This window comes from Dendrobates tinctorius, unplaced genomic scaffold (assembly GCF_039654945.1).
Source record: "Dendrobates tinctorius isolate UK_male_01 unplaced genomic scaffold, ASM3965494v1 ptg000074l, whole genome shotgun sequence".
In the NCBI taxonomy this organism is placed as follows: Eukaryota; Metazoa; Chordata; class Amphibia; order Anura; family Dendrobatidae; genus Dendrobates; species Dendrobates tinctorius.
The window spans coordinates 4,215,238-4,236,047 of record NW_027361742.1 but is presented as its reverse complement, the minus strand read 5'-3'; the positions used below and the strand labels follow the sequence as shown (position 1 = coordinate 4,236,047).

At 46.2% G+C, this 20,810-nt stretch overlaps 1 protein-coding gene across 3 annotated transcripts in view; it reads left to right on the top strand.

Moving 5' to 3' along the window:
- The window catches only part of CFH (complement factor H), a 712,377-nt gene that overhangs the window by 163,073 nt on the left and 528,494 nt on the right, over positions 1 to 20,810 (top strand). The gene's annotated exons all lie outside the window — the stretch shown is intronic.

Sequence of the window (20,810 nt, the reverse complement as noted above, 5' to 3'; positions counted from 1 at the left end):
TGATCGTCCAGGTAGTCGGTACCTTCCACTAATTTATCCCACAGTTGTGTTATGAAGGGGTATATTAGCATACTACTGAATATTTTGTTATCCCCATCTCTACTAGATGCGGCCTACCATTTGGCTTATTGTCTGCAGCCCTTCTATACAAAGTGTGAATTGGGACTGCTGCTGTGTCTATTTTACTATGAGGAACTATGAAAGTGGCTGGTGTCAGTTTAGCAAGAGTGCAGACCCCTCTTATGTCTGGGCTCACCCACCTGTAGGCTCGATGTCTGCAAACCAAGAATACTCCTTCAGGGAGAACACAAACGTGACCAGGGGTCTGTATACATTGGTATAAACTCAAAAGTCCTGACCTACTGCAGGCTTATGGGCACACCAAGTATTATTCATTGGTTTTCCCCTTATACCAGATGTACATTTACCCCTTTCTTTCCTTATTATTTTACCCGTAGATGCTCTACAGCCTTCAATACCATCCTGGTACATCGTCTTATTAACCTGTTTGATCATGAGTGTATATGCAGAAGCAATTATTGTCCTCACCACAGGTGTCTGCTCCAGTGTGTTGAAGACTGAACCACCGTCCATCATTGGGAATAGGGTCTGAGTGAGGGATTTCAGTCCTCCTCCTGGCGACCATATTTCCGACATCTGAATCATATTCCTGCCACCACATTTGTACCTTTAGGCCGCGTTATATTAAACTGAAACCAGGGATTAGCGGCCCATTCGACTATAGCCAATGAGGCAGATATATCACGGGGCACACCTAGATTGAGTCCAAGTCTCATGGTGTATGCAGTGTGGGGTTAATACCTCCCATGTCTCCAGAGGTAAGGCTAAGAACGGCATAGTCCTCGCGGATACAGGGCTGTGTGTACAGATCCAACAGTCTTTCGGTTTCTGTCCTTCCATGTCCTTTATAAGAAGAGCATGATGCCGAATAAGTTTGTTGTCCCAATCAGCATTTAAGAGTTTTTCCTGTGTCTCTGTAGAGTGCAGTAACCCTGTCACTGCCAGCAAGGTGATGAGGAGAACAGTCATTCTGCTGTTGACAGGACCTTCTTGCAGTGAAAGGCGTGGATCCAGGTGGACTTTCCCTCAAGTTTTACTGAAGTGGATGTGGTCAGCTGGACTTGGAAGGGGCCGTCAAATCGTGGGTCCCGGATCCTTCTCACGTGTCTGCGTATAACCACCCAATCACCTGGATTCAGCTGATGCACATCTGCACTGGCATTAGGATCTGGAATGTATGAGAACACATGTTTATGCACCACATTAAGTCTTTCCTGCAAGGCCTGGACGTAGGCTGTCATAGCACCGTGTTGCATTTGTAGCACCTGTGGGAAGTACAGACCAGTCTTTGGTGCACTACCAACAGGACTTCAGAAGGAGACAAGCCTGTTTCTATTTGGAGTGTGTCTGACTGAAAAAAGTGCAAGAGGCAAGCACTCCACTCAGCTCTTTCCTGTGTCTGCCATGGCCTTTTGAATTTTCAGTTTGTGTCCCATTTAGTCTTTCCACTTTCCCACTACCTTGTGGCCTATATGGTGTATGAAATGTTTGCTGTACACCCGGGGCCTGCATGACTTCCCTCATTATTTCTCCCGTGAAGTGTGCACCCCTATCTGTTTCTGTGGTTTCTGGGACACCATACCTGCAGATCAGTTCTTTCATCAGTTTGTCTGTAGTCATTTTAGCATTTGCACGTTTTACCGGATAGGCTTCCGGCCAACCAGAGAAGAGATCTACACATACTAGGATATTTGCATACACTCCTACCTTGGTAGCTGTATGTCGTCAATCTGCCGTCTCTGAAACGGGTAGAGAGACCTAGGTGTCGCTTTCTTAGGGACTTTTACTGTTTTACCTGGGTTGTGCTGTGCACAGATGAGGCATGATTGTACAAGTTTCGCGGCTGCGTAACTGAAACCAGGAGCGATCCAGAAGGCATCTACCATGGCACACATGTGACTTTTTGAGGTGTGATTGGGGCCATGTGCTGCTTGCGCCATGATTGGGAACAGGGACTTTGGTGGGCACATTTTATCCTTATTCTCCCATACTCCATTTGAGTTCAGCTCAGCTCCCAGTCTCCCCCGGTGTACCTTCTCTGTTTGGGCAGCCTTTTGCTGGAGGGATTTCAGGACATCTAGACCCAATGTGGCTGGAATACGCTGACTCCCCGCCACCGTCCACTGCTCTCTCTAGGCCGCCTTGTGCTATTTTAGCAGCCTCGTTCGCCCTTCTATTGCCCTCTACCTCCACGGAGTCACCTTTGTGTGTGCTTTTACCTTGACAATGCCAACCTGGACTGGTAACATCAATGCCTCCATCAATTGTTTCACCAGCTCTGCATTTTTAATGGGCTTCGAATCTGTGAAAATATTAGCGACTTTACCTGCAGCGGCTCTACACGCCTCAGTGAGTGCCTTCAACTCTGCCTCCTGCGCCGACATGTGAGGAGAGAGTGGTTCCGCTCGGATTACCTCATGTGAGGATACAACTGCATATCCAGTGTAGAATCGTCCATCCTGGTGGTATCTGGGGCCATCTACAAAAAAGAAACTCAAAATCTGCATTAGGAACAGGTTTTTCATGAATGTGTGCAAACCCAACTGTCTCCTGACTCATCAGTTCTATGCAGACATGTTCATGCGTCATGTCAAAGTATCCTTCCTCACTTGCTAATACGGTCACCAATTCCCCCTTTTCTGAATCCACAGGCAGGAGGGTGGCTGGATTCAGAACGTTACATCTTTTGAGGGGTGACATACTCAGGAATTAGTAGAGCACACTCAAGTCGGAGCTGTCTGGCCATAGACAGATGTTTTGGTTCAACTTGTAGGAGTATGGCATGGATGTCATGTGGGGAATAGATTGTCAAAAGAAACGTCAGTGTGATCTCACATGCCTTTCCTAGTAGTAGTGCAGCTGCTCCTACCGCACAGACACAATCAATTTTGTGTGAGGTCCCGGGTCTAATGACAAGCAGTCATAAAGTGGTTGGAATATTTGTAAAGCGGACCTTATCCAAGGCCTACTGTAGGTCACTAAACCTAGGAAAGTGCATAGATGCTGATGTGACCTGGGAAGAGGGAGATTTTGAATTGCCTGTTTCCTGTCAGGTGTCTGGTACCTTCGGCAATATAATGTCACCTTTTGTTTGTAATACTGTAATTTGTCACGTGAGACCTTGCAACCCTTAGGGTCATCCACGTACTGTAATAGTACAATCAGCAGATGAGGTGATTGCCACTACTCAAGGATCCCTGCCTTTGCTGCTGAATAGATGGCAGGGGATTTCTTTCCCCCTTTGTGAGAGGACTGTCCAACAATATTGTTCACTTCTATGAGTAAAGGAGAAAGACACTGACAGTCAGGGTGCAGGGGTACAGAGAAGAATGCACCTGCTAAATCAATGACTGTGAAACATTATTGTGTGTGTGTGTTAGGGACGATTGAGGTCACACTCACTGTATCATCATTAATAGCCCTTAAGTCATGAACCTTTCTGTAAGTGTCAGCAAACCCTTGAGTCCTTTTTTTCCTAATGGGATACAAAGAGGTGTCGCAGGGGGAAGATCTTTGCAGTCCGGGGGGGGGGGGTTTCTTTGCACCAGAACCCCTGCCTTAACATACTCTCTAATATCTCTGCTCGGGGCAATTGATTTGGCTAGGCTCAAGGGGTATTGCTTAAAACAATTCAATCATGACAGGGGGAATGGGCAACCGACCCACATCATTTTTCCCCTTGCCCAAACAGTGTCTGGCACCTGTCCCATTTCCTCATCCTCAGGCATTTTGGTGTAAGGTGTTAGTTTCACCGCTTTTGTCATATACACCATTGCCGCAATCTTACACAAATGTTTATCTGAGAGGGGACTTGTGACTGTAATACCCTCAGGAGAGTACTGTATGATGGCCGGGATCGCACTCAGCACATCTGCTCCCAGTAAATTCATAGGGGTATTGTCACTAACAATAAGTTTTGTAAGTACCACAATTCCAGCACCTCACTGTTTCTAGGTCCTTTGGTCCCCTATTACGTCTCCACTTTTTTCCTTGTGCTCCAGCATACATGACAGGTTGTCTTATTGTCCTTGTTTGCTCAATTTCTTTAGCTACCTTAAGGAGGTCTTTCGGATCTACATGTCTCCATTCAGGTCTGGCTGTCTGTACTGCGTCTCTTAAGTCTTTGTTCATACCGTCAATGAATGCATTCACCAGTATTCTAACATCAAGTGGGTTTATGCAAATGTACCCCATGTCTGCCGATTTCAGCTGTAACCATCCAAAGTATATCTCTACACTCTCTCCTTTTTGCTGTGTCACATTAGTCAGGAGTACAGACTGCTCTGATTGTTCCACTGTAGCCCATTGTCTTAGTGACTCACAGTATGTCTCCCCAGATCGTGCAGATTTATCATCCATGCCCCAAGCCTGATTCTTTGTCACATCTGTATGTGTCTTAATTATATGATCTAGTGCATCTCCTGCCTTTAAACTCACCAACCTCTCTAGGTCTGCCCAGGTACACTTATATGTCTGGTGTACTTCCTTTATGTGTCTGTAAAACGGGAATGGTTGGTCTTCAGGGTCAGGCAGCTGCTTCAGCAAAGCTAGCTGGTCAGAGGGGCTCCAGGGATAATACACCTGCATCTTTCTTATTCTAGTCACACGTCTAGGTCCTGATGGGGTTGGTCGTCTGATGTCTACTGTCAGCTTACTCCTCAAGGGCCAATGTCCCCACTACCCACTATCCACACTATTATGTCAGCTTCTTATGATCTTGTCTGGATAGGATTAGGATCAGTAGCACAGGTCACACAAGTAGCTATTCAGTCTGGGTTTGTCTGAGTCTGACCACAGTGTTTACAAGTCCATCTGTTTTGTCTGGGTCTGTGGTTACACTTTGTCAATCAAACATTCATAATACATCTTCCATACTGCTGCACATTCTCAAGCATCATTTATTCACTTGCTATTTTCTTCCCTTGTCTGTGCCTTTTTGTACATCCAAACATTCACACTCTGGTATTTTTGCCTTTTTCAATATTTGTCCCACTTGTTTTACTGCTTCCTTCCTTCTCTGTCTTTTATAATTTGCCTAGCTGTCTTGGATCCCATTGGGGGCATCGACTATACACAGAAAAAGTTGCCATGGCTTCAACCTTTTTCTGCCGACAGCTCACCTTTCTTCTGAAATGCCCTCCCAGTGTGCCTGGACCTCTGTCTTACAGGCCACACTTAGCAAGTCAGAGAGAGCCTGCCAAGGTGTAGCGGGAAGGCTCCTTGCCTCTCACCCGGTAGACCTACAGGATGTAACGGGAAGGCTCGCTGCCTCTCACCCGTTAGATCAGCTGGCTAGAATAGGATCAGGCCTCCATCCTTCCAGCCCAGCTCCATGGATTGTTGTGGGAAGGCTATTTCAACCTTAGACAGCTCACCTTTCTTCTGAAATGCCCTTCTGTGTGTCTGGACCTCTGTCTTACAGCCCACACTTAGCAAGTCAGAGTGAGCCTGCCAAGGTATATCCAGAGGGCTCCTCGCCCTCGCCTCTCACCCACAACAAAAAAACCCGCTGACTAAAGTAAGAAGGCCCAGGTGTGATAGGCCTCTGACCTACTTTATCAGCTGTACAGTCGGCTACCTCCTCTGTTGATAAACAATTTGCTATACAAATCAATCACACAACTAGAAGCAGGTTCAAACACATTAATGACCAAGCAATCACTTACAATTTCCTTCTAAATTAGGCACCATATTTTACTTTTAACTTCCAACTTCAATTAAGTACTGTTGCTTTAAAATGCACAAATCTTTCAGCGCGTACCTTACGGATAGAATTACAGAGAATTTTGAGCACAGCTCACACTCAGCAGAGATCAGAGCGAAGGGAGAAGAAAAACTGCGCAGCGCCATCCTTCCCCCCTCCCGTCAGAATGCAGCGTCGTCCTTCACAGAATTCTGTAGTTCTTTAGACTTATCAAAATCAATTTCTACAAAGAAACTCAAAATCACGGGATTTCACTGTAAGGGCAGATAACTGTATAATGAGATTAACCATGCCTTGCCCTTTTTCTGGCCAAATGCATTCAGGAAACTTTACAATGTAATGCCACATATAACACGAACTATATCATTACTCAATTCATTCAGTCTCAGATGTAGATTTGAAATATCTATAACGCATCTGTCCGGGATTCCACCACAACTAGAAAGGTCACAAATCTCTTGACACAAAAATGATGTGTGATGGTTCATTCATATGTGCTCATTCACTGATTTTTTTTTTAAATTTTTTTTTATACTCAATTACTCATCTCTAGAGTTGAGCGATACCGTCCGATACTTCAAAGTATCGGATCGGAATGGATCGGCCGATCTTAAAAAAAAGTATCGGTATCGCCGATTCCGATACCGGAAGTCCCATTCAAGTCTATGGGACTTCCGGTATCGGAATAAGAAAAACCCTATTTTTGCCTTGTACAGCCTCTCTGGGGTCTGTACGGGCCTTTCGGGGGGCTGTGCCGGCCTGCCAGGGGGTCTGTGCAGGCTCCGGTGGTCTGTGCCGGCCTGCTGGGGGCTGTGACGGCCTGCCGGTGGTCTGTGCAGGCTCCGGTGGGCTGTGCCGGCCGGGGGGCTGTGCCGGCCTGCCGGGGGGCTGTGCAGGCTTCGGGGGTCTGTGCAGGCATCGTCCGATGGGACTACAAGTCCCATCGGGCGATGCCTGCTACCATGACAGTGATTGACACATTAGCCAATGATGGGACAGTAGTAGTCCCATCATCCGGCTAATGTGTTGAATGTAAAAAAAAAATTAAAAAAAATTACGTGCTACATACATACAACATGCATGCTACATACACTCACTGGCCACTTTATTAGGTACACCATGCTAGTAACGGGTTGGACCCCCTTTTGCCTTCAGAACTGCCTCAATTCTTCGTGGCAGAGATTCAACAAGGTGCTGGAAGCATTCCTCAGAGATTTTGGACCATATTGACATGATGGCATCACACAGTTGGCGCAGATTTGTCGGCTGCACATCCCTGATGCGAATCTCCCGTTCCACCACATCCCAAAGATGCTCTATTGGATTGAGATCTGGTGACTGAGGAGGCCATTTGAGTACAGTGAACTCATTGTCATGTTCAAGAAACCAATCTGAGATGATTCGAGCTTTATGACATGGCGCATTATCCTGCTGAAAGTAGCCATCAGATGCCTGTTCTTAGCTGAGAGGAGTGGTACCCAGTGTGGTCTTCTGCTGCTGTAGCCCATCTGCCTCAAAGTTCGACGCACTGTGCGTTCAGAGATGCTCTTCTGCCTACCTTGGTTGTAACGGGTGGCAATTTGAGTCACTGTTGCCTTTCTATCAGCTCGAACCAGTATGCCCATTCTCCTCTGACCTCTGGCATCAACAAGGCATTTCCGGCCACAGAACTGCTGCTCACTGGATTTTTTTTCTTTTTCGGACCATTCTCTGTAAACCCTAGAGATGGTTGTGCGTGAAAATCCCAGTAGATCAGCAGTTTCTGAAATACTCAGACCAGCCCTTCTGGCACCAACAATCATGCCACGTTCAAAGGCACTCAAATCACCTTTCTTCCCCATACTGATGCTCGGTTTGAACTGCAGGAGATTGTCTTGACCATGTCTACATGCCTAAATGCACTGAGTTGCCGCCATGTGATTGGCTGATTAGAAATTAAGTCTTAACACACAGTTGGACAGGTGTACCTAATAAAGTGGCCAGTGAGTGTATATACTACATGTAACATACATACTACATGCAACATGCATACTACATGCATGCTACATACATGCTACATACTACATACATGCTACATTCATACTACATATATACTACATGCAGGCATACATACTACATATATACTACATGCATGCAACATACATACTACATATACTACATGCATGCAACATACAGACTACATATATACTACATGCATGCAACATACATACTACATATATACTACATGCATGCAACATACATATTACATATATACTACATGCATGCAACATACATACTACATATATACTACATGCATGCAACATACATACAACATATATACTACATGCATGCAACATGCATACTACATATATACTACATGTAACATACATACTACATATATACTACATGCATACTACATACATGCTACATACATACTACATACATGCTACATGCATGCTACATGCATGCTACATACTACATGCATGCTACATACATACTACATGCATGCTACATACATACTACATGCTACATACATACTACATACATACTACATATATACTACATGCATGCTACATACATACTACATGCTACATACATACTACATACATACTACATGCATGCTACTTACATACTACATGCATGCTACATACATACTACATGCTACATACATACTACATACATACTACATGCATGCTACATACAATACATTCATACAATACATACATAGACATACAGTACATATAACATAGAGTAACATACTTACCAATACTTGTCACATTGTTCCCCGAAGCCATTGTCTTTTACGGAATAAATATTAACATAACAAACCACAAAAATACTCACCCATGATCCGAAGCAGTCCACGAGTGTGTCCCACGACGATCTTGGGTAGAGAACTGCAGCACCAGCTGATGCTGCCGCTCTCTACGGGCTGCAGGAATCCAATGACGGAAGGTAGGTATCCTTCCGCACTGTATTCCTCCGCCACTTAAAAAAAAAAGTCCCTAGTCTCACTTTATGCCATTGCTGTGTGGGAATTTCCCACGCAGCAATGGCATAAAGTGAGACTAGGGACTTTTTTTTTTTTTTAAGTGGCGGAGGAATACAGTGCGGAAGGATACCTACCTTCCGTCATTGGATTCCTGCAGCCCGTAGAGAGCGGCAGCATCAGCTGATGCTGCAGTTCTCTACCCAAGATCGTCGTGGGACACACTCGTGGACTGCTTCGGATCATGGGTGAGTATTTTTGTGGTTTGTTATGTTAATATTTATTCCGTAAAAGACAATGGCTTCGGGGAACAATGTGACAAGTATTGGTAAGTATGTTACTCTATGTTATATGTACTGTATGTCTATGTATGTATTGTATGTAGCATGCATGTAGTATGTATGTAGTATATATGTGGTATGTATGTAGCATGTAGTATGTATGTAGCATGCATGTAGTATGTATGTAGTATATATGTGGTATGTATGTAGCATGTAGTATGTATGTAGTATGTATGTAGTATGTATGTAGTATGTATGTAGCATTCTGTATGTATGTAGCATGCATGTAGCATATATGTAGTATGTATGTAGCATGTATGTAGCATGCATGTAGTATATATGTGGTATGTATGTAGCATGTATGTAGCATGTATGTAGCATGCATGTAGTATATATGTAGTATATATGTAGCATGTAGTATGTATGTAGCATGCATGTATTATATATGTAGTATGTATGTAGCATGTAGTATGTATGTAGCATGCATGTAGTATATATGTGGTATGTATGTAGCATGTATGTAGCATGCATGTAGTATATATGTGGTATGTATGTAGCATGTAGTATGTACACTCACTGGCCACTTTATTAGGTACACCTGTCCAACTGTGTGTTAAGACTTAATTTCTAATCAGCCAATCACATGGCGGCAACTCAGTGCATTTAGGCATGTAGACATGGTCAAGACAATCTCCTGCAGTTCAAACCGAGCATCAGTATGGGGAAGAAAGGTGATTTGAGTGCCTTTGAACGTGGCATGATTGTTGGTGCCAGAAGGGCTGGTCTGAGAATTTCAGAAACTGCTGATCTACTGGGATTTTCACCCACAACCATCTCTAGGGTTTACAGAGAATGGTCCGAAAAAGAAAAAAAATCCAGTGAGCAGCAGTTCTGTGGCCGGAAATGCCATGTTGATGCCAGAGGTCAGAGGAGAATGGGCAGACTGGTTCGAGCTGATAGAAAGGCAACAGTGACTCAAATTGCCACCCGTTACAACCAAGGTAGGCAGAAGAGCATCTCTGAACGCACAGTGCGTCGAACTTTGAGGCAGATGGGCTACAGCAGCAGAAGACCACACTGGGTACCACTCCTCTCAGCTAAGAACAGGAAACTGAGGCTACAATTTGCACAAGCTCATCGAAATTGGACAGTAGAAGATTGGAAAAACGTTGCCTGGTCTGATGAGTCTCGATTTCTGCTGCGACATTCGGATGGTAGGGTCAGAATTTGGCGTAAACAACATGAAAGCATGGATCCATCCTGCCTTGTATCAACGGTTCAGGCTGGTGGTGGTGGTGTCATGGTGTGGGGAATTTTTTCTGGGCACTCTTTGGGCCCCTTGGTACCAATTGAGCATCGTTGCAACACCACAGCCTACCTGAGTATTGTTGCTGACCATGTCCATCCCTTTATGACCACAATGTACCCAACATCTGATGGCTACTTTCAGCAGGATAATGCGCCATGTCATAAAGCTCGAATCATCTCAGATTGGTTTCTTGAACATGACAATGAGTTTACTGTACTCAAATGGCCTCCTCAGTCACCAGATCTCAATCCAATAGAGCATCTTTGGGATGTGGTGGAACGGGAGATTCGCATCAGGGATGTGCAGCCGACAAATCTGCGCCAACTGTGTGATGCCATCATGTCAATATGGTCCAGAATCTCTGAGGAATGCTTCCAGCACCTTGTTGAATCTCTGCCACGAAGAATTGAGGCAGTTCTGAAGGCAAAAGGGGGTCCAACCCCTTACTAGCATGGTGTACCTAATAAAGTGGCCAGTGAGTGTATGTAGCATGCATGTAGTATGTATGTAGTATGTATGTGGTCTGTATGTAGCATGTAGTATGTATGTAGCATGCATGTAGTATATATGTGGTATGTATGTAGCATGTAGTATGTATGTAGCATGCATGTAGCATGTATGTATGTAGTATGTATATGGTATGTATGTAGCATGCATGTAGTATGTATGTAGTATATATGTGGTATGTATGTAGCATGTATGTATGTAGCATGCATGTATGTATGTAGTATGTATGTGGTATGTATGTAGCATGCATGTAGTATGTATGTAGTATATATGTGGTATGTATGTAGCATGTAGTATGTATGTAGCATGCATGTAGTATGTATGTAGTATATATGTGTTATGTATGTAGCATGTAGTATGTATGTAGTATGTAGCATGCAGTATGTATGTAGCATGCATGTAGTATATATGTAGTATGTATGTAGCATGTAGTATGTATGTAGCATGCATGTAGTATATATGTAGTATGTATGTAGCATGTAGTATGTATGTAGCATGCATGTAGTATATATGTGGTATGTATGTAGCATGTAGTATGTATGTAGCATGCATGTAGTATGTATGTAGTATGTATGTAGTATATATATATATATATATATATTTTTTTTTTTTAAACATTTAACACATTAGCCGGATGATAGGACTACTACTGTCCCATCATTGGCTAATGTGTCAATCACTGTCATGGTAGCAGGCATCGCCCGATGGGACTTGTAGTCCCATCGGACGATGCTTGCACAGACCCCCGGACATCAGCACAGCCCCCCGGCAGGCCGGTATAGACCCCCACAGGGTGCAGACCACCGGCAGGCCGGCACAGCCCCCCGGCAGGCCGGTACAGACCCCCACAGGGTGCACAGACCACCGGCAGGCCGGCACAGCCCCCCGGCAGGACGGTACAGACCCCGGGCAGTCCACACAGCCCCCCGGCAGGCCGGCAGAGACCCCCGGAAGGCCCGAAATGACGGCGCATCATGATGCGCACACACCGCGCATCATGATGACGTCATTTCGGCTGTCAATCAACTTTGAACTTCCGATTCCGATGCCGACTTCCGATATTGAAAAAATATCGGAAGTCTGTATCGGAATTCCGATACAGCAAGTATCGGCCGATACCCGATACTTGCGGTATCGGAATGCTCAACACTACTCATCTCTCATCTTATTCAGAGGTTCTCATAGACATATATACAAGGATTCACACAGCCTGACTATCTTGCACTTTGGATTTGATTGACACTTTAACCTACAGCAGTGTCCACTGACACTCCGAGAACACCAAAGCCAACTTCTTAAACAACAAGAAACATTGAAAACCAGAGCAACCAAAAACCACAGCCTTATACAAAACTGCAGAGTCTATCCCAGACTTTGTGCTACACAGTACACCAGTACACAACCAGTTAGTATATTAGTATATTGCCAGAACAGTTTAACAGATAATACAGATGACAATTATTATCTTATTACTCTATTATTCAACTCTCATACAGACATACTCACCACTCACTGGTGATGTGGGTTCTTTTTGAACCGTGTTTGTACAGTCTTACCCAGAGATATGTAGACATCCTTAGAAAGGTTGCAGATGCAGAATCAATGTAAGAATAAATGTTCTCACCTGCTGCAGCCTGGATTCTGCATTTTCAACCTCCCAGGAAGCTCCCACATACGGATTCCGAATAGACTGGTTTCCACTGTCCCCGTCGGGCGCCAAAACTGTCGTAACTGCTTTTGTTCTGACCAAGCGTCAGCTGTCCAGATCACCAGTGAGTCCGAATCGTGAGGTTTTTCGCCCTTTCTGTTCACAAGCGCTTGGAGACAAAGTGACACACACACTGGTCGTGGCTAAATCACTTTATCTGACGTAATGAAATATAAGACATGTTTTTATACCATTTACAACAATATGTGACTCTGGAGCTCATTTGGCCCCCACCATCACCTCAGGGTCGTACGTACCTTGTTTACAATATACCCAGAACACGTTTTTGAGAACAAATATGATAACAAGTATAGTTTCCTTGAAGACAGAGACTACTAGTCTACATAAGAATAATTCTAGCAATAATAAGGCAAAAGGCAATTGAAGTCTTAAAGGCATTTAAAGGGATATAAAAGCAAACCATTAACTCTTCTATATCATTACCTTCCTTTACCAGAATAGGGAGTTCCCCAGACCTCAGTGACAAAGGGGAAAATGAACTCACAACAATCTCCCCTTTCCTATAGTGACATTTTTCACACCTGCGACATTGAGACTGTGACATAGCGGTGTGATATTCACTGGGCCTCACACAATCCAACAGTGTCCACAAGTGTGTTCAGAAATTCTACATCTCCCCTGTCCTATATACATCTTGTACCTTGTTTTACATTACTATATAGTTTGTGGGATTTTGAGTACATTTTTAGGAAAAATGAGGAAGGCTGGTGGAAGAGGCCGTGGAATTGGGCGGGGGTTGCCAGCTGGTAATGATGGTGTGGTGGTGGAACTGATGGTAGTGGCAAAAGCAAAATAGGACCGAATGCAGAAGGTATTGAGCCTGCGTCATCGTCTGGCTCCACAAGGCCTCGAAGGCTTAGTATTCTAGGAGTTGGCAAACCGCTTTTAAAGCCAGAGCTTCAGGAAAAAGTTTTGGCTTACATTGCTGACTCAGCCTCCAGCTCTATCGCCTCCTCTTCTGAAGTTGTAAAAAAATAAAAGCACTGAGTCATCATTGGAGGCTCATGTTCATGAACCACACCTTTCCTTGTGTCCTTCACCCCAACCAAGATTGAAGGATGACGCAGGCCATACAACTGATTACTCCATGGAGCTGTTTTCACATACCATGCCTGGGTTATCAAGTGAAATGGTGAATTACCCAGGCCAAGATGAATCTGACATGGAGTGCACTGATGCACAGCCACTGATAGATGATTCTGCTGGTACATTCACTCAGAGCACTACATTGTCCTCGCAGTGTAATGAGCCAGATTCTGACCCTGATGAGACTCAGGTGCCCCTTCACGCATACTATACCACCATACACGGTGACACAGAGGAAGGTGCACATGACATTGAAGAGGAGGTGATGGATGACCCAGTTGTTGACCCAGATTGGCATCCATTGGGGGAAGAGGGTGGTGCTTCCAATAGCTCAGATGAGGAGGAGGAGCATCCACAGCAGACATCGACATCGCAACAGCTGTTATCTGGCAGGCCCGGAGCACTCCTAAGACAGGTTCCAAAAATCAAAAGAGTTGCTGGACAGCTTGTCCAGACGGTCAAAATAGCACAGCGTGCTAGGCCGCAAAATGTCTTCCAAAGTAGGAAGAGTGCAGTGTGGCACTTTTTTGAACAAAATCCTCAAGATCAGGCCAAGGTTATCTGTAAGAAGTGCGAAAAGACCTTTAGCCGAGGGAAAAATCTGAAAAATGTGAATACCAGTTGCATGCTTAGACATTTAACCAGCATGCACTTGCAAGCGTGGACACAACACCAAACCTCAAGTACCACATGTGCAACTGATCACAAAGAAGGTAGTCAGCAACGCTACATTGTTTCCCCCACTGTAAGCCCACCGGTTAGCACAGCAGCAAATGTTGACGTGTCGTTGCAAGGCCAAAGCAGTCAGGGAATCCCACTGTTATATCAACGAGACTGAATCTAGGCCATCAGAAAGAACACCAACTCCATGACCATCATCAACCCTCTCTCAGTCCGCCCTGTCCACTGCTAGTTCCACCATATGCAGCTCTCAAGTCCAGCTCACCCTCCCAGAGACTATGAGTAGGTCAAGAAAGTACTCAGTCTCTAATCCGCGTACACTGGGTTTGAACACCCACATTGCCAAACTAATCTCGTTAAAGATGATGCCCTATCGGTTGGTGGAAAGCGCAGCTTTCCGCGAACTCATGGCATATGCAGTACCACGCTATGACCTACCCAGTCGCCACTTCTTCTCTCGCAAAGCCATCCCAGCCCTCCACCATCATGTGAAAGACCGCATTGTCCATGCACTCAAGCATTCAGTGAGTGGAAAGGTGCACCTCACAACAGATGCATGGTCCAGTCGGCATGGCCAGGGCCGTTACGTGTCCATCACTGTGCACTGGGTTAATGTGGTGGATGCAGGGTTCACAGGGGACAGCGGTGGTGGGACAGTGCTGCCTAGCCCACGGTATAGGAAACAGTTGGCTGTAGGCGTTCGACCCTCCTCCTCCTCCAGAAGCGAAAGCTCATCCACAGAGCGCAGTCGTATGAGCACTCCATCTGCAGCTGCCACTGTTGCACATAAGGTGTCCCCCTATCAAGCAGCTAGTGGAAAGCGTCAGCAGGCTGTGTTGCAGATGATGTGTTTGGGCGATAGACACACCACGGAGGTGCTGGCCGAGTACTTTCAGCGACAAACTGAGTCATGGCTGGGCAGTATACATCTTGAGGCAGGCAAGGTAGTTAGTGATAACGGCCGTAATTTTGTGGCAGCCATAGCCCTTTCAAAACTCAGCCACATACCTTGCTAGGCTCACACCTTGAACCTGGTGGTGCAGTGCTTCCTCAACAATTATCCGGAGTTAACAGCCCTTCTCCAGAAGGTGCGAAGACTGTGCGTGCACATCCGCCGGTCGCCTGTACACTCCATTCGTAAGCAGAAGCTGCAGCGATTGCTCCACCTTCCCAACCACCACCTCATTATCGACATTGCAACAAGGTGGAACTCCACCCTGCACATGGTTGAGCGGCTGTGCGAACAGAGGCAGGCCATAATGCATTTGTGGGAGGATACACGGCCAGGCACGAGAGCAGACATGGAGTTGACAGGTGTGCAGTGGTCGAAGCTGAAAGACCTCTGTAAAGTCCTTCAGTGTTTTGAGGAATGCACACGGCTGGTAAGCGCAGACGACGCCATCCTAAGCATGAGCATCCCACTTATGTGTCTGCTCTTGCAAACTTTGACGCACCTTAAGGAGCAGGCGTCTGCAGCCAATGTTGTCAAGGAGGAGGGAATCCTTGATGACATTCAGCCATTGTCTGCTCAGGGACCTCTCCTGGATGAGGTGGAGGAAGAAGAGGAGGAGGAGGATGATGATGGGGATGATTACTTAGGGGAGGAGGATGCATCTCGTGGGGCAAGTGAAAATGTTGGCATGGCAAGGTCTGGTACAGGGTTTGTGCGTGACTGGAGGGATGTGGATTTGCCAGAAAGTGCTCCTCCAACCAGCACTAGCAGTGCATCATTGACACCGGAAACATTGGCCCACATGTCAGATTATGCCTTGCAGATCCTAAAAAGGGACCCCCGCATTGCCAAAATGATGGATGATGATGAATACTGGTTGGCCAGCATCCTGGATCCACGCTATAAAGGCAAATTACAAAACATCATGCCACAGGAGAACCTTGACCTAATATTGGCTAATAAACAAGCAACTCTGGTAAACCGGTTGGTTGAGGTATTCCCAGCACACAGCAGCGGTGATGGTTCTCACACGAGCCGTACGGGCCGGGGGCAGCTTGGCAGAGGTGTTCGTGGTGCACACAGCAGAAGTGGCGTTGGAGACAGGGGTTTCATGACAATGTTGTGGACTGATTTTTCAAGTACCGCTCACACAACTGGTAATACTGCATCGATGGAAAGTGACAGGAGACAGCAGTTGTCAACTATGGTTACAAACTACTTTTCCTCCCATATCGATGTTCTACCGCACAGGTCATTCCCCTTTGACTATTGGGCCGCTAAACTGGACACCTGGCCTGAATTGGCACAATATGCCTTACAGAAGCTCGCTTGCCCAGCTGCAAGTGTGCTATCGGAAAGAGTCTTCAGTGCAGCTGGATCAATCCTGACAGAAAAAAGGACCCGTCTGTCAACCCAAAATGTGGATGATCTAACCTTCATTAAAATGAACCATGCATGGGTTTCAAAGGATTTTGTCCCACCTTCCCTTGATGACACATAGGTTGCCAGAAAAATGGCTTGCTTTGGTCCTCCTCCTATTCCGCGAACTTGACCTATTTCGCCTTGTGCAGCAGCTGAATGTCCCACATCAACATATGCCACTTTATAAACCGCCCTAACTGGGCTGCCCCCCCCATGGCCGGGGTCACCACCTAGCGCACGAAACCATGCGAGTGCCTTTGCCCTGGACAGGTGGGTAGGCCGACTCTTGGGCGCGGGAACTGGCACAGGGTCACTCATAGTGCAATCAAGTGTCTGACGGTGGTGGTGCACACCCGCCGTCAGACACACCGCTGTACTATGAGGGGCCCAGTGCCAGTACCGACACCCACGAGTGTGCCCCCCTTGCTTGGGCAGGGCCCCAGCATTTGCAATGTTTACCTCTCCCTGCTCCTCCGCTGTGTAGTCTGGGCCGTCAAATCCTTCACTGGGAGTGCCACTACAAATTGATTGAACAGAAAGATGATGGTTAAGATGTAGCTATGCCCTGTCCTGCTGACCGGGCTCTAGCTCCAGATGATCAATGGCTTCCATTTCTTATGGACATCGACTCACAATGACATGCAGTGGTGGTTTATCATCAGCTTTCACAGTTTTCCTACTCACAAACATGTGACATTCCGGCGCACATTTTAAAATGTGCCCTCTCATGCCAATCAAATAGAATCGCCTACGGCCTGTGGCTTCTGTCTTTTGCACTCCAAAGTTACGTGACAGATCATGATAGCCAGTGAGCACCATGTTTACATCGCTCCCTGTGATAAAAATTTGATTGAAATGAGTAACAGTGATGGAATCAACGGAAGTGCGATACAGCAAGACTTTATTCACAAAAAAATGTTTTCACTTTCTCAACACAAATTAATTGAGGGTCAGCATCGCCTATGAGAATTGTGACGGAAGTTTTCCCCGTGAATAGTAATTCCTAGATTTCTGCAATCACTAGCCTTTATGTCAGTAATTGTATGCATCTCCTTTCCTATTGCGGAGAGGCTGGACTGTATTACTGAGACAGAAATATATATGAAGATTTAAAAATAACACCAAAAGTATATAGTTGTGTACGCCTCAAATGCATTTCCTTTTTTCCACTTTTTAGATTGCTGTGTAATCCATACTGAGAACACGGAGATTTTACATGTTTAAACTATGCTATATATACCTGCTATCCAGTGATAAAGTACCCTTTCTCAACTTTGTACAATCTGGTCAAATCCATACTGGGCCTGAGGACATCTGAGTCTGCCTCCTGATCTATAGACATATATTTTTAATGTGTAAACTAGGCTACATATATACGTGTTATCCGGTGAAACTGTACCCTTTATCAACTTTCTACAATGTTGTTGAATCCATACTGGCCTGAGAACGGCTGCCGAGCTGTTAAGCAAGCTACAGCACCTGTGGTTTGGACACGTAATTTTTTCAGGAATGACGGTTAGGCCTAACTCCGGAATTGCGGTTGACCTGAACTTACTGGGAAATCATCGTTCGTTCGTGGGGAGTAATCTGAATCCCAGATCCCCATCACTAATGGAGTTCAGCAGGTTATCTGCACCTGTAAGCGACAAAAGCTGGTCCTTTCAGTGTAGCATGCATGCAGCCCTGGACATGTACAGGAATGCTAGACCTGTTATTGCTCGATCTCACGTACCAGAGCCTCGCTTATCCCTCTAGTAAGCTTGACGCGTACTGCGGGGGCATGCCGGAGTCTCGGTTGTTAACGGAATAAAGCTGAGAAATCGCTAGCACAACTACAAACACACATACCACACCACACACAGAATCGACAAAGCTTTCAAAGTGTGCATCTTTTCTTTAGGTGGCATGGTTGTGGTTTCCCGGGTGGAGTCCAATTAAGCCACAGGCTCCACTCCTGGTGGTGCCCTTTTGGACATTCCTTTAAGGTTCAGCTTTGCAATCATACTGCCCCCAGAAACCAAAAACTTTGCCTTCATGGACGCTGTTTGGAGGTTCGTGGAAATAACGCCGCCCGATCAGCAGTCGGCATATCGGCATATGGGTCGCCCTCCCAGGGCTGTGGGGTACTCGGTAGCGGGCCGGTGTCAGTGGGATGTGTCACAGCAGCGGTGACCCGGACGGTGGCCCTGGGCGCCCATGTAAATGGCGTGGTATAATGGTAGAGAGTTTATATAGATAGTTTGACGCCACCTGTGGTGTTCGGCAACATAGATGTTAGGCCGACGCTGCATGCAGATCCTCTGGGACTGATGGTGTTGTGCAGCAAAGATGGTGAAGCTCCCCACAGGTGGAGCTGGAGTCCCAGGGAAGTGTAGATGTAGTGATGGGGGAAAGGCACAGGTGGTGTAGGTGCTGGTACCCAGATGTAGCGGTGCTGGAATAACTGTAGGACACCAGAGCGTGCAGTTCCAAAGCTTTACTCACAGTCTGCAGGTTACACAGATGCCTGCCTCCGTGCTGTGTCCTCCGGGTCAGGACCTCAGCCAACCTCCGGGACCAAAATGGAAAGCTCCCTTCCAACACTCCACCAACATGTACCTTCCTGAACATCTCCTTTCTAGCGCTTGTGGGGGAAGCACTCACAGGACCGTGGTTCACTGAAGCGCCTCCTGTCTAACAGATGTTCCTCAGACTTTACTTGTATGGCAGACAGCTGTAGCCTTTTCCTTCTGGCTCCCACACATCGATGCTGGGGCCTCCGAGCCTTAGTTGGGTACAGGGCATTTATAGCTTCTACTTCCCCCGGTTTCTGCTGCAGGAACGTCAATGTCCCTACAAACTCGGAGACCAGAATCGGGACCATGCGCTCCAGCTAGGAGTGAGCCTTAACTCTGCTCATCCTCCAGCTCCCCTTCTCATGTCCACACACTTCCCCTTCCCTGCACAGTGCCCTAACTTACCTCCTCCCGACCACAGAGAGCAGCTCCTCAGCAGTCAGGTTCAGAGGTCTCCCTGCTAGCCTGGAGTGGGAAATGTGTTGTGTGTTGGTTTCACTGCTAGAGAGATCCTTTGTTGCTCCCAAGCTTGACAACACACTCCCTAGGAGGAAGGTAATGCCACAGTGGCAACCGTACTCTTGGGGACGCCACAAGTGCACTGAGGCCCAGCCACTGCTGGATGATGCTGCTGGTACATTGACCCAGACCACTACATTCCCCTCACACTATACACTGCCAGAATCTGACCCAGAGGAAACTCTGGTTCCCCTTCCCACATACTATACCACCTTACACGGTGACAAAGAGGAAGGTGCAGATGAAAGTGCAGGTTCCTTGAGCAGGTGGGGGGCATACTCATGGGTGATGGCACTGGCACAGGGCACTGCATAGTACACAAAAGTGTCTCTGCTGGTGGGAGGGCCTAAACAGCCAAGTGCAGTGAGATGGAAGATGGGGACGACAAGGAGTTCAGAGTAGTGCAGGGATTCCCTAGCAAGGAGACTTATGTAATTGTTTTCAATGTTGGGACAGCAATTTTTGGGGAGCACTATACTCTGGTGAATGATATATGGGGCCCACCATACACTGGAGCATTCCAAGGGTGGACATCAGACACTGGAGCAGCATTTACAGGGCCCATTATACACTAGAGCAGTAGAAATGGGGCCCATTATATATGGAGCATTATTTGGGGCCATAAGACAGTGGAGCTTCATCCATTGGGACCAACATATACTATAGCATTATGTGGAGCTCATCATATACGGTTTGAAACATTATATGGGATCAATGATTCCATATGGAGAAATATATGGGCCTCATTACTCTGTATAGCGCATTAAGCGCTGGCCATAATACTGTATGGAGTTATGTACTGTCCATTTTTGGAGGTATTGGAGAATTTAAAATGGATATCAGTCATGAGATGTAAGAAGTGAAGTATTTTTCATTGTACTATACTGCTATTTTTCTGCCGTATCGGAGCATCATGAGTTGTGGTATGTGTTAAAGGGGCGCTCTTTGGCCCTGGGCCCACGAAAACCTGGAGCCAGCCCTACCCCCCCACAACTGTAGCCAAATAACCCCCATTT